Source organism: Thalia democratica, chromosome 7 (assembly GCF_965202585.1).
Source record: "Thalia democratica chromosome 7, ktThaDemo2.hap1.1, whole genome shotgun sequence".
Lineage (NCBI taxonomy): Eukaryota > Metazoa > Chordata > Thaliacea > Salpida > Salpidae > Thalia > Thalia democratica.
The window spans coordinates 2,761,004-2,776,555 of NC_139171.1; positions in this window are offsets into that span (position 1 = coordinate 2,761,004).

A 15,552-nucleotide genomic window follows, 5' to 3' on the forward strand; every position below is an offset into this window, starting at 1 on the left:
AACTATTAATATCTATGACTATTAAATTATGTTCTTTAATGTCATACTAAAACTAATTTATGGAACATTTTAAAACTTTTATATTGTGCAAATAACTAGAACCATGAGCAGGATTGCCATCAAATCAGGAAAACAAAAAAAAGACAAAAGTCAGGAAAAATTTTCGAAAAAAAATCAGAATATTTGATATAAACATGCTCTTAATAAGAAAGTTTATCACACTAAAAACTGAACTTTGTCAGCAATTTTCATTGTTATTTTAAAAATACTAAATCTCTATTTAATAGCACACAAAGTGTGATATATTGAATTGGTAAAGCAAGCAGCTAAATAATCAGACCGATTAAACTACTATTTTAAATACTTAGTTAATGATTTATTTAGAAACTATGGTTATATCAATTATATTTAATCGAAGCTTTAACAAATTTATAAAGGTCTTTTGTTTACAATATGACAGGGTTCGTGTGCGATTTTTTTTCATTTAGCCTGACTGAGACCAATTTAGCCTGACATTTTTTCAAAATAAGGAAAATCCCCTTTCAAAAGTCATTTTAGGTATTGAGGGGTCTTGATTAGTATTATTGTAGTCTCCGACTTCAACCAGCTTTAACTCAAAAGTATTTTGAGCTTTAAAAATCTGCAAAATGCAACTCATAGCTTAGTTACAACTCAATAAAATAAGACTAAATTGTGAGAAAGGTGATTGCTAAGAGTTTTAAACTAAAAAGGTATGAAGCCTTTAAATTAGAAATTAAAACAGTTCAACCAACTAAAGATCTAAGACATAGCTGATGTAAACAAATTCAAACAAACAACTAAGTTCTTGAACTAAACTGTTTTTTTATTATTAAGAATTTTCATAATTATGAGGTATATAATCTACTCAAAAGAAAATAATGAAGATTCTTAAATTTTTTTTAGAGATTCAAAAAATGTTTTAAGCATTTATTTTTACAAATACTGACTATTTTGTTTTTAATAACTAAATTTATACTTAGAAATAAATTCACATCTCAATTTTATCTTAAAAATATTTCTCAATTTATTTTAATCAAAAATTTTCAAACAGATTCTCAAATTTTTAAATAAAAAAACTGATTAAGCCTGACATTTTTTAACTTTTAAAAAAAAAACTGATTTAATCTGACGCGCACGAACCCTGATATGAGTTCAGGATGATCATTAGACCTTGAAACATAATATTTTGAACAATTTTTGTCCTGGTATACTTAGCATGACTTTTTGATGTCCAATTTTAGTTAAATTGTTGTATATAACTGTGGACTAAGAGAACAAAAACTTTTTTTATATAAAATTTTTTATGATTAGAAAATGCTTATATATTTTAGCTGCACAGACAAGTAGCAATTCGTAAACCAATTAGTTTCGTATAGTACATTAAAAATATTTTAAACATAAATTTTTGTTATGTGATATCAGTATAAACAAAAATAGTTGTTACCGAAATATAAAGCCGCTTGATTTAATATACCAGCGTTGTACACATTTTTTTGTTTTACAATAAATTTTCATTGTACACACAATTTTAACATAAAAGTTTTGCAATTGTAATTATGTTATACCAGTGTAAATGTTTTCAAAAGACCTTGAGAAAATGAGTTGCAATGAAATGAATTAATTTTACAATATCCTTTGTGCTATCAAATACACTCTTTTATCTTAAGTTTTACGGAATAAGCCAATTTTAACTTTAAAATAGAAGAAAAAATAGAATTCATTCTAATATTTTAGCTATAACTTCGGTATTCTGGAATCCCAATACGAGTTAAACATAATTACTGTATAACTTGCTTCATTTTTAGAAATAACAAGTAAAAGAACTTTTTTTTTAATCAATTTCCAAACAAAAACATCAGAAAATGCTATTTACAAAAGCACTGTTTCTTCCTTTAATCTAGGGGTAGGCAAAGTAATTAGTCAAGGGGCCAGATGCGGAAAATTTGGTCCTTGGTTGGTCTAAGCATTTAATTCACGAAAATTACTCAATTGTTCAATTCATTTCGACAACATATTAGTTTTATCAAATCCTAAAATATGTTAGCTCCCATATTTGGCTTTGCGGTCAGATTTACGTACTAGATAGATACCTATCGTCGGTCGGGTTCCATTTTTAATTTCATTTAAGGAAGCAGGTTCATTTTTGTAAGGTTTTAAATGTAATTAAGAAATAGAGAAGTCTTCAGAAGACCATCTTTCTAATTAACGTTTTAAATGTACACTTAAATTGTAAAGGTTTGTACAAAATTGACGATAAAGCAAAAAATAAAACGATGTTTGACGATAAATTCCGTTAGTTAACCGTCTACAAATTATAATATTTTTCAATCAGTATAATATAACTAATAAATAATAACTAATAATAATTATAAATAAAGGCCCGCTATCAGCCGAGATCGGCTATGCATAATTGTGCAGAGAATAAATGGTAATAATAAATTCATAGCACGGTGGTTCGTTTAATAAAACAAATTTTATAAGTCTTACAAATATGTCTTACCTATGAATTTTTTTGTTTAATCTTCAACAGTCAACACTTTTAAAATCTATCTTTGTTAAATATCATTGTTAGATATCAATTAGGCGCCCATTCTTGTTTTAAGAATTTACAATCACGAGTTTTAATGAACTGTTAGAAAAAAATTGCTTAAAAAACATAAACTATATTTTATGGCTTAAAATGCATAATCATCTAAAAAGATTTTCAGCAACAAAATATTTTTACCAGAGTCTTTATAGTCATAAGACATTGTCCTACCTTGTTTGTAAACGATGGAAAGATTTGCCTAAAAACTTAAAAGGTCAGAGCTGTCTCGGAGCATTTCAATGTGGTATGATTATTTACTTAAAAGACAACCAGAAAAAATTAAGCTTAATCTTTACATACCATTAGTTAAACTTTTATCTTTGTATTGGTGTTTGTACTAATTTGTTTTGTAATGTGATTGCTGTTGGTCTCATAAACTGGGTGTACGTAGAGCTGGATTGGTTTTATTATTATTATCTTATTTATTTTTTGATGAGTTTAGTGCTATTTCATCCTCATTGACGGTGTGATTAAACAAGTAGGTGTATTTTTCTTTTCTTTTTAAACCAAGTGTTTATCTGTTTTAGAAAACAAAGATTCTAAATTTAGGTATATAAACTTCACATTATTAAATATTGAGTATATATTTTTATTTATTAAAATTTAATTTTAGTATGGCAAATAATATATTAAACTCACTTAAAATACTTTTATCAGGACTTTTTTTTTTAAATATTTGTTAAATTTTAATATTTTTTTTCCGAGTTACGCTGTTTAGTATTAGATTTTAAGTAGTTCTAACAAATTAATAAATACTAGTGCTAGATTTTTTTGATTAAAACTAAATTGTTTACAAATCTATAAAACAGTTAAAGAAATTTTTGTTGGCTCTAAATTTCTACACACAAGAAAATTACAAGAAATTTATGGAAACTATTTAAAAATACGGGATGCGCTTAGTTTTCGGACTAAATTTCTTATGTCAGTACATTACTAATTCTCTCCTCTTATTTATATTTTAGATAACTGTTGCATTCTTTGTGGTTGCTTGTAGAGGGCAAAATAGAAAATGTGAATGTAAATAATCATGGAAATAGAAATTTATGGTGTAAGACAGTTTGGAGCCCATAATTTACATGGTCAATTTTGGCAGTAATGGGTTTAAAAAGAGGTACTTACATTTTTAATTTAAAAATGAAAAGTACTTAATAACTTTTTTTTTTCAAAGTATTAGTTTTAACTAGTAAATAATGTGAAACCCGATGACCGAAAATGACTCCACACCAATCCATTTAACCATATTTGTGAGGTCTTTTAACATATTTTGCTTCTTTTTTTGGTCAGATTTATTAAGGCTTAAATAAATGATTTCTTTAGATACCTATAGATTTTTCGTTCACAGTAAATTCCTATATTTACTAACAGTTTACATGTTATTAAAATAAAGATAGACTGGTATGTTATTATAGCTTTAGTAGTTTAGGGTCTCCATGTTAACTTTAATAAAATGTAAGATTGGTGTAAGTTAGTAAAATAACAATTATCAGATAATTGTAATTCTGGTTGTAATGCTATTCTTTTAACTGCAAGCCAAGAAATAGATCCAGGCTACGTAGGTTATTTACTTATAGTTATATTTATTTGAAATTAGTTCGTAATCCCATTATTTAGTAAGTCTTGGAGAATTAATCCTTAAATTTGTGACCAATACATTATCTAGTATGATCTTATAAGCCCTAATAATTTATTAGAAAATTTTACATAACTTGGAGGGTCTCGCATTTTTATATCTACGATTTTTGATCTTTTTTTTAAACTTCAGTCTTATATTTTACTAAATGATCAATTCATCTTTAGGTTAAGTATTTTAGTTGTAAAGATTTGTATTTATTTAGTCAAAAATTTTTTGGCTTTTTTAGCTTATTTTTACCTACTTATATAGTATTCTGCAAATTAATTATTTCCTAGCTGTTTTTACTAATATAACTTACAATACTAGAAAAGTAAAATCTTTTTAATTACTTAAAGAATTAATTACTGTCTAGAGATAACTTAATTGTAAAAGGTGGATTTTAGTTAACTAAAGTCAACCTTGTAACCGTTTTATTTTTAATGTAAGAAAGTAATTAACCAGGATAAGTAATATATATACAACATTAAGATCATTAAACAAGACATTTTAAAAGTTTTTAATTAGGAAGGTAATTCTAGTAAACTCCCTGTATATAACACTAAAATTAAATAATTTCCAAAACACTAAAGAATAGAAATAAATGTCTTTGTATATGTGAAATAAAGTCCAATTGAATTATATTATATTTTACTTAAGGCTACAAGTTGAAATATATTACTATTTTGCTTTATTTAAACCACTAACTTAACTTATAAGCTCTCCAAACTTTTCTTTTATAACTTTCTTGGGTTACATTAAAACTTTTCAAAATCAATAAAAACCAAGTCAAGCTATAACTTACTTACTCGTTATAAACCTAAATGAACCAAATTCTAAGAACTGCCATAGTTATATAGAAAAATTTAAAATTATCTTGATTCAGTAGTTTTTCAGAATTATAAAATATCCTGAATGTGTGGTAACCATTTGTAAATTTAAGTTAATAAAATTCATATTTAATTAACTATCTTGATAAATTTATTAAATCTACAAGTAAAAAAATCGAATGAAGAAAGTTGTGTATGCGGTCTACAAGTTGTAGATGGCGGATGCGATCGCGGAAAAGATCATCATTGGGACTGCAGCTGAACTGTAAGCTGCTGCTGCAGTTGTTTCTTCAGTCGGTTTTTCAGTTGGTGTTTCCTCCTTTTCATCAGCGGCATCACCAGCTGCAGCATCACCATCAGCAGCGGCGTCTTGCGCGAGGACGTAGCAAACGAACATGGTGAAGATCATCAAATAAGTTAAGAATTTCATTTTGTCAACTAAAATTTGAATAAACTTATTTAAAATATAGACACATTTAATTTAATACTTAATAACTTATTCTTTGAATAAATTTATGTTTATTCACCAGTTTACATCCTAAACTAAATGCCTTAACAGTAACAACTTTTAACATCAAAATTTTTAGTAGTAACTTATTAGAATCTTATTATTTGACATAATTTGATGTAATTATTGATTTTAGACGAGTCAAATTGAAGCACTTCGGTGTTCCCTCTGATATTTGCTGCATGTTTAACTTAATATAAGCTTAATTATATAAATATAATTATTTTTTTTTGACTGGGTAAGGTTGGGTAGGGAGTGTATAATAAAAATAAGTAAAAATTAGCTTTAAAAAACGCAAACACCTTAACGTTTCAATCTGACTTATTATACCTGACAAAAATTCAAGTTAAAATTAATTGGAATTCATTTATTTTCATTATTCCCTCAATTGTGACCTCTTTGGTAATTGGGTGATGAATTTTTTTTTTAATTAAAATTTAAGTAAGATTCTGATGGGAATTTATACTAAATTTAAAAATGTAAAATTGTATTCTGATTTTGTGTTTTAGATACAAATTTAATTATATTAGTACAACAGTGGACTGACTTAAAGATTTAAATCAGGTATTTTTTTGGCGTTCTAATATTTATTAGTTATGGTTTTTTTAACGTATTAAAATTTTGAGAAAAAAAAATTGAACGGTTGGCATCACATTAAAAGTAGAGTTGATAAATTTATATGATGAGAATTTAAGAAACGGCCTGAAAAATATTATGTAAAATTTTTAACAATTAGTCTGTTATTTGATAGTTCATTAGAAATAATTAGTTTTCTTAAATTTTATAGTTAAATTTATCATTAACGGATGAATAATATTTTAACGGTTTACATGAACAAAATAAGGAACTGATTTTACAAACAACTAATTTACTAGTTGTTGAAACAACATATGAATTAGTTGAACATACTCAAGTTGAAAAAATTTTTATAGCAAAATTCTTCGAATTGATTTAGTATGCAGATTTTATAAATTATCATCGTTAAAATTAGATAATTATCTAAATATTATATTAAAATTAATTTCTGGATTCTTTATAATAAGTGATGAAATTATCCAGAATTACAAATTTTGTATTTCTCCTAAAATTGACCACAAATATATGAATTTAATAACATTATTTTGTATGAACACCTGATTTTACATCAAGAAACTTTTTTTCGGAGGCTGTTAGTTATTTAATGACTTGAATCGTATACGTAAAATGGTCTCTTAAAAATGATATCTTCCGAACATTTCAGAAAAATAGAAAAAATCATTATTACATATAGACAAATATTTTTGCAAACCTTGATAACTATCATTTGGTTTGCAAAAATAATAAGACTCAAAAAAGGTTTTAAATATATAATGATAAGAGGATCAGAGTTTGGGATAAAAGCAATTTTTTGTACGGATTATTACTGGTGGTTCCATTTTAAGACATAAACTGCTTTTTTTTTCAAGTCAGCTTTTGACATTTAAAAATATTATTTTTGAGAAGACAAGTATTTTGGTCTTTTGTACACGTGGTTCTAGTATTAAAACGACGAAAAGTAAAAAAGTTGTATTATGGACAAAATCATTCTCGAGTTTTTAAAAGGTTGAAAGGTTTTCGTAAGGTTTAAACTAAGTGATTATTTTTCATATTTTAGTGCATTATAAAAACTTTAAGGATATAAAACAACAAATGTATCAAACGGGTTTGGTGTCTTGTTAATCAATCATAATTGAATTTATATTTATATTTTCTGAAAACAAATTAAGCAACTTGACTAATTTACATAATTTTTCAGAGACATGAAGATTTCATAAGAAAGTTATAAATATCAATGCATATTTAAAACTATAATTTGACATTTCCTAACAGGCTTTTGTTTATAAAGCTTTTCAACTTTTTCTTAAAATTGAATATTAAGAAGTTTTATCAGTTTTTAAATTATTTTATCTTAAAAATTAATAACTATTACAAATTTTACTATCAATACATTGTAAGTAGTCTAGTTGTTTTGTTCACGTTATAATTTAAATTGAACTTTAAAAGAAGATTTCCTTTGAATTACTTCTTTTATTTTGTTAACTTCTTGCAATTAGTGGCAATACTAGTTATTAATAAAATTTTATATTGTTTGGTTTAAAATTTAAATTATTTCCAAATTACTTTTTGATTTATTAAAAACACTACATTGAGTTAGTTTGTAATCAAATAAGATTCAAAAGAGCTGCAACCATTCAAGCTTATTTGATTACTAACAACAAATGCTAAAAATCATGACTTATACAATTAACTCTACACTGATAGGTGTTTAATATTTGAAACCAGCTTATCATTGGATTAAATATTTTAAGAACTAAATGTTTAATAAATCTAGCTAGAATCTAGTTAGATTTAGATTTATTTTTATATTATTATTAAATTAAAATATATTTTTAATTATTTGGTTATTCTACAGGATAACAACTGAAAGTGTCTCACTCTATCACAAGTAAATTTTTCAGTTCTGACATAATTTAAAACTATTACATAAATATACATAAAATCTGACATAAAATTAAGGCATAAATATGTATACTCAATAACAAGGCAATCAAATAATATTAGATAATATATTAATAATATACTTAATTATCATAAACATATAATAACATTTGTTAGTTAGCAATGTAGAACATAATTCAAACATTTAGACAACATTTGACAACATTAACTTATCTGATTGTGCAAACTCTATATAACTTGAATGTTATCAAATGATAGTTCAATCTAAAGTATGTTTTACTATTATGTAATTATAGTTATGTTATACTTTGTACTGAAAGGAGGTTTATTAAAATATATACTTATAGATGATATCATAAATATTTAATACAATGAAAAGCTGGTTTAAATAACTTAATTCACTGTTGCATTAGAAAACAAATTTATAAGTCATTATTATTAGTATATTACAATAATTTTTCATTGGTTTACATTTTACAACCAATAATTATTTCAAAATATTAAATAAAATTCAAATTTTAAAAAAGACTAACTTTGTGTAGTGATATCAGCGTGGTAACGGAATCCAAAATTAATTCAAATGCTTAGAAATGTCTTCAAAATCTAAATTTGCTGACGTCACAATAAAATGTAAGAAAAACACAAGCGCTATAATAAATTTGAATTCTATTCTTATCATTTAGTGGTTTACCATAAAATTGAAGATTAAGCAACGACTAACTATCGAATTACTTCTAAAAAAATCATACTACTTTTTTTATTTATCTTTTAGTGTACCAAACTTTTTTACCAATCGTCTAACTAAGAACATGGATTTTTTAAAATAAATTAAACCAAAATAAGTGGTTAAATACAAACTCCTTGGATTTTTTTTTAACTCGATATTTTTAATGCTTCTTGCAAAAAGTATTAAAAAACAAAAAACAAGTAAAAGAAATAACGACTCAAGTATTTTTAAATTACCTAATAAATTTGTTTGTAGCTTCAACCATTATTTTTTATAAAGTCCTATTAAAGCGAAAATTTGTTTATTTTTAGGAAATACATAAAAATTACTCTACTTAACTTTTACGTAAAATAAAAAGCTTAACGATTAACTATTTTTGTAAATGGTACAAAAAGTAATTCTAATATACGCAAACCAATAAGATCAAATGATTAAGTTTGTTGTAATCAAATATCTTCGAGGTTTTTTGTGAATCTAATTTTAGACACAAAGCGAACAAAAAAGTGACAGATAAAAGTTGTTTGATATACGAAAATTTAAAAAAAAAACTATGTCAATCATTACTTTAAACAAGTTCTTTAAGTTTTAGTACCATGTTTCATAACTTTATATTATTGCAATCTTAAGAAATACAATAAAAATAATAAAAATAGCTGTTTCTATTAATAATTTTTTGAATTATTAACAAGAACTTTAGGCAAATAATTAAACCTTATTATTCATAGTACTTGAAATATTTCACACCAAAATATAAAATTTAAGTAGCTTTGAATAAAATATTTTGTTTTTTACTATGAACAACTTTTTAAGTTCGAAAAGTTAATTTAATTCTATAAGACAACGACAAAATTTTCAAGACTTTAAACTAAAAACCATAAAAAACAATGTTAAGCAATGATATGAAAATTTAACACTGTATAAATCATTAAGTTAGTTATAAAAAAGCTTTGTTTAAATAGCCACGGATAAGTTTTAAACAACCCTGATTATAAAACACTAAATGTCTGAAAAAAGAGAATTTTGCATCAGTATTTTATATATAAATAAATTAGGATTTTATATTCAAGCTTTCAAATGTAACGCTTTTTCTATCCTAGCCATATTTAACCATTTATGTTTTTAGCACTAAAAACATCTAATAACTAACTTTATTTTTTTAAATTTGAAATTAATCTTATAAGTAAAATATAGTTTTGCTACTATTGAATATAAAGGTGCTTACAGATTATCATTTTGTTTACCGTTCAATTTACTAAGTACAATGAGAACTTTGTCTCTATAGTTTAATTCAGTGAAAACTTACCAAATTAAACTACACTTTCTTAAAAAGAACTCAACAAGTCAAGGTGGAACATAACTTTTGTAAGTATAAAAACTAGTGAATTAGTTTATAAGTCTAATTTTTTCTAATTATTATATAAAACAAAATTTAATTAAGCATGCCTGTTTTATTTGACAAATCTTTAAGAAACAATTCTTGCTTGATAAAGTTGAATATTTTAAAAAAATTGTTATTTATGTAACACATTTTTTACTAACTAAATTTAATACTTGAAATCTAAGAGTTTAATAATTTACTCAACCGGGTATTCAATATAGCTAAATTGTTCTTAGCTTAAAACTAATTAATATTTATTATATAACTAGCTTAATTTTAAATTTTAAGAAGTTTATCAAAGCAGCATATGCTTTTATTTAAATCAAAAAACACTTTTCCACAGAAAATAAAATTTTTCTGCTATAGATCTTAACTTTGAAATACTTTTTTTATATCACTATCCCAATAAAAACTCAAAAACTTTGGAAGAGATTCATTATTAAGTACATTAAAAGCTTCTTTTTGAGCTTTATCAAACAAATCACTTCCATATGTAGTAGTGTTGACAAAAACTTCCAACTTTTTGTACCAACTATTTTTCTGCTCAGGACTCATAACTTTTTGTTTTTCTGCGTCATACGAACCTTCTTCAATCAATTTTTCGTATTTTTGAATGCAGGCTATAACTTCTGACTTAGTCTCGTTTGATATATTGATCTATAAACCAAATTTCTAACAGAAGAAAAAAATAATGTATTGTATTTTTATTGTGTTGCAGAGAATTTTTAATTCTAGAAGATTTAAGCAACAATTAAAATTGCAAAGTGTAATTACAGAAAAGAATAGGTAGATTGTTTATTCTAAAAACTTTTTAAATATTTTAGCAGAAAAAAAAATTACTTAAGGTATCTAAAATCCTAGTAATAAATATAGTTAAAAAACAAGGTAAAAATGTCGTAAACTTTTTAAATAAAAATCTACCTCTAAAATTCCGCCTTTTTCCAAATAAATGTTTTTCATTTTCAAAGCTTTTGTTCTTCTTTTTCGTTCAGAATCCAAACTTTTGTAGAAGTCTACATCTTTCAAAAAGATATGATTCTCATCACATTTAATTTGTTTAAGAAACTTGAGGAAGACAAAATTAGCTCCTGTAATAAAACATGAGGTCGAAAAAAAAGTTAGTATTACTGATAGATAACATAGAAATAATAGTGTTTTTTACTATACGAGTTTTCATACAGTTAAAATAAAAAGAATAATGAAAACTTACTTGCATCATTTAAGATAACATTAAGATACATTGATTCGTTTAAGTCTTTCAGTATAGAGCGCAAGCTATAAAGTATTTTAATTGATAAATAGGATAAAAAAATCAGAATGCTAAGCCTGTGTTATAAAGAATAATATATTTAAACTAATGTAAGAATAGATACAATTATTTTTTATTATAAATGTATTGAACTTACTTTTGAGCAATTTGTACTTTTTCATAAATTGGCATAGAATTTTTCAACTTACTGATTTTTAACTTACTAATTTCAACAATATTTTGTTCTTCCAATCGATTTTTATTTTGGAAAAAGTATTTGGAAGCCGAAAGGTTATACTGATAAATTTGATATAGGTAAGAAAATTCAAAAATACATATTAGTAATTAAGCTTTTATTAGAGCTTGTAGAGATTTACACTTTTATTTTTAGCATTTAGAAGTAATAAAATGAATTCTTTTATGATATCAAATATAAAACATATTTTTAAAGTAGAAAAAATGTTTAGTTTTCAAACTTATTAAACAGAAATGCAAGCAAAGTTTACTCGACTTATTTAATTCATAATAGAAAACTAGCTTTAAACTAACATCTAGCTGGTCACTAGCAACTTTTGCATCATGCAAATCTTTTTTAAACTCATCATCATCAAAATCACTGTCATCATTTTTACAATTGCATACATTTGTATTTAAACCTTTTGGTGTTGTAAGGTTGTTTATTTCGTCACCAATACTGCTTTTAATAAACTTGTTATTTCTTTCCATTTTCTCTGAAAATTATAGAAAATGAGATTAGTTATTATCACTGTTATATTATAAGTCAAAATATTAATAAAAATAAAAGTTGTTGTTGCAAAAGTTAAGAATTATAGCACAAAAGATATTTTGAAGTTTACTAACTAAATAGTTTCAAAGTTTAGAATGTAAAAAAAGAAGTTTAACGTTTAACTAAAACAAATTAGATGAAACTAATTAAGTAAAATTATATTCTAAACTAATTATTATAACAAGATCAACCCTTTGGAGAAGTAAAACAGTTTATTCAGATACATTTAGCATTAATTCCAAAAAAAAAACAATGTTACAAAAAAGTTGTGTAGAATCTTTATTAAACAAGTAACAACAAAAATTACAAGATAGTACTTTAATTAAATTAAGGAAACTTGAGACTGTATAGGTTCTTAAACATATAATTATTGTTACAACATGGTTATTTGCTGACAAGGTTTACATTACAATTGGTAATAATTAGAGCTTAATTTTTTAATTTTGTTATTATGTTTTTCTCATTTTGTGAAAAGTATGTTAACTTATCAGTACATGTTATACTTAAAAACTTTTGTTTAATTTTAATTATTATTTGAGAAGCAACTTGTTAGATAAAATTTAATTGTTGCTTCTTATTACTAGATAAGTTACTAGTAAAACTGTTATTCTATTACAAACAAAAACGTAAGTAAAAAGATAAAAAAAATGCTTAAATTTACTTTTAGATAAATTAAAGATGAAATAAAAATACAACAACTAATAAATTAACTAAGAAAAAGTTACAACATTTACAATAAAAAAGCCACTACAAGTTGGTACATTGGTCCCTGTAAAAAATATTTCTGTTTTTTTGCCTAATAAACTTTTGTACTTTTTTTATTTTTTTCATTATCATTAGTTTTTTCCATAAAAAGCATTTAATGTTTTATCACACATCGTACTTCTTAGCTCATACTTTAACAAAAAAAATATTTGGCTCTGCAATAGATATATAAGTTATAATTATTATTAGTCAACTTAACTGTTTCACAAAAACTCATTTGAAATAATCTTTTCTTAGAGATTTTAGTGAAATAAATGAGAGCTCTATCTTAAATTACTTACAAAATTCCATAAAGAATTAGTATTCAGATATACAAAAAAATAGCAAAAGGTTCAGTAGTTGAACCTCCAAAAAAAAAATCATAAAAAGTTAATTTCCTTATCTTTAAACTTATTTTATTATAGATCAAGTAATTTCTTAGTACAGATTTCTTGATAATTATTACTTTTGTCACTAAGTTTTAACATTATGTTTCCTAGAATTTATTGCTTATTAAACGGCTGTGGCCCTAATTAAAATAAACAGGGTTGCCACAGGTTTCTAAGAAATTTCTTCCAGGTTTTCTGAATTTCAAATTTTTTTCACGGTCTATTTTTAGTTTGAAATTAAGTTTAAGGTAAAAAAACTGTGTTAAATAGTATAATGACATTGAAAAATACTGTAAAGCTAATTTAAATGTGTTTTTTAATTGAAAAACTTTTTGATGATGACAAAAAATATTTATCTTTAAGATAGATTTTTAGGTTCAACTCAAAATTTTACTATTTAATATGTAAAAACTGTTTATATTTCAAACTTTTTTTCTCTTTTTTTAGCTTAAATTGTCAAATTATAAGTTTTTCCAGGATTCCAGGTTTTGTAGCACCCTGAATAAAACTAAGCCAACAAGAAATAAGTTGGTTGAAAAAACTTACCAAATTATACTAAAATACCATGTACTTTTCAAATTTTGTTATTATTTAACTTGTTTTACTATTACTTCAAGTAAGTATAGTATTTACTTATTTATAAAACTTATTATTGAGTGATATTTAAATTAATTTAATATCATAGCTCAAACTGCTATATTAAAGCAAGTTATAAAGGATATAAAATGTTATATCTAAACAAAAAAACTAATGCTTCATAAAAACAAAACAGTCATACTTTAAAATCAACTTTGACTATAATATAAAACTAAAAAAATATTCTTAGTACTTTTTATATAAAACTTTAATGAAACATTGATTTCTTTATACTAAATACTTATACAAATCAATTTATTTGAAAAGTATCTGAAAATATATTCTTAATTAGATGAAGTAGCTATTAGTTTTTAGTTTAAAACTTTTTGTTTTTAGCTTTCTTAATAATGAAAATTTAGCTTCTTTTATAATAATACATTTTTATCTATGCAACTTGCTATTCTTAAAACACCTTAAACACAAATATAAGAATTACTTTGCTAAAATAATGCTTGGCGCTAAAGAGTGTAAACTGCTTGAATTAAATAAATGCTTAATATAATTTCAGCTAAAGTTCATTATTGAATTTAGAAGAAAAACGTTATGATGATGAATCTGCATCCTTGTACCTCTATTGAAAAAATCTATCAAAAAAAAAACAAACCGAAAGTTGCATAAATAATTTTATTTCTAATACCTCTATTTTGAATTTCATGAGACATTAAGATGAAATAGCTTTTGTACAAGAAGCAAGAAGCATTTCACGAAACAAGTAATTACTTTTTTTAATCCAATATTTATAACTTTATAACTTGATTTTGTTTAACACTCAAGAAATTACTTTGTTTAAACAGTTGAGTTTTATGTAAAAAATTGATGTTGCAAAGCTAATTTTGTTATTACTGCATTATTTAAAACATAATCTTTAAATTATGATATATAAAAATTACCAGTAAATTTCTTCTATGAGATTTATTAGAAAATGTTTTTCTTATCTTTATTTATAAAAAGCAGTTTAAGCAAAACTTTAGTGACGTTATCATTAAAGATGCTACTGTTTACTAAAAATCAAATTGAGATAGCATTTTAGTTTTAATATAAAAAGCTTAGTTTCTGTAAGCAAAAAATTTGCAGGCCGGAAAATGCTGATCATTGTTGCCAAAGTTCTATTGTTGCTAATTGAACACTGAATACTTAATATACTCTGTTTGAAATACATCACACTCAATAATTAATTTGTGATCGTTTCAACAGTTATTTTGCCGACTAATAATCTAGAGATCAATGTACTTATTTTATCAATGACAAAATAACAATTTTTTTAAATATAGAAAGCCATATTTAAATAGTAGTTTAATTAAACTGTTTAATACAAGTTCTTTCTTATGTGCAGACTTTTCAAATACCCAACTCATTCTAAACAACAAATTTATAAAAAAGAGAATACTGAACAAATTATAAAATCTGTTTGGAAGTATATCAGTTCTTTACTTATACAACAGACTCTTAGTTTTAAGAAACATTTAATGTGAGATATTTGTTATGAAAGAACAATCAAAGATCTTAGTTGTTACTATAATAAAGAAAAGAATTCATGTTTTCTTGTATGTGTATTTAAACTAAGAAATTAAAAAATAACAATTCATAATTTTTTTGTGTTATGCAAAAC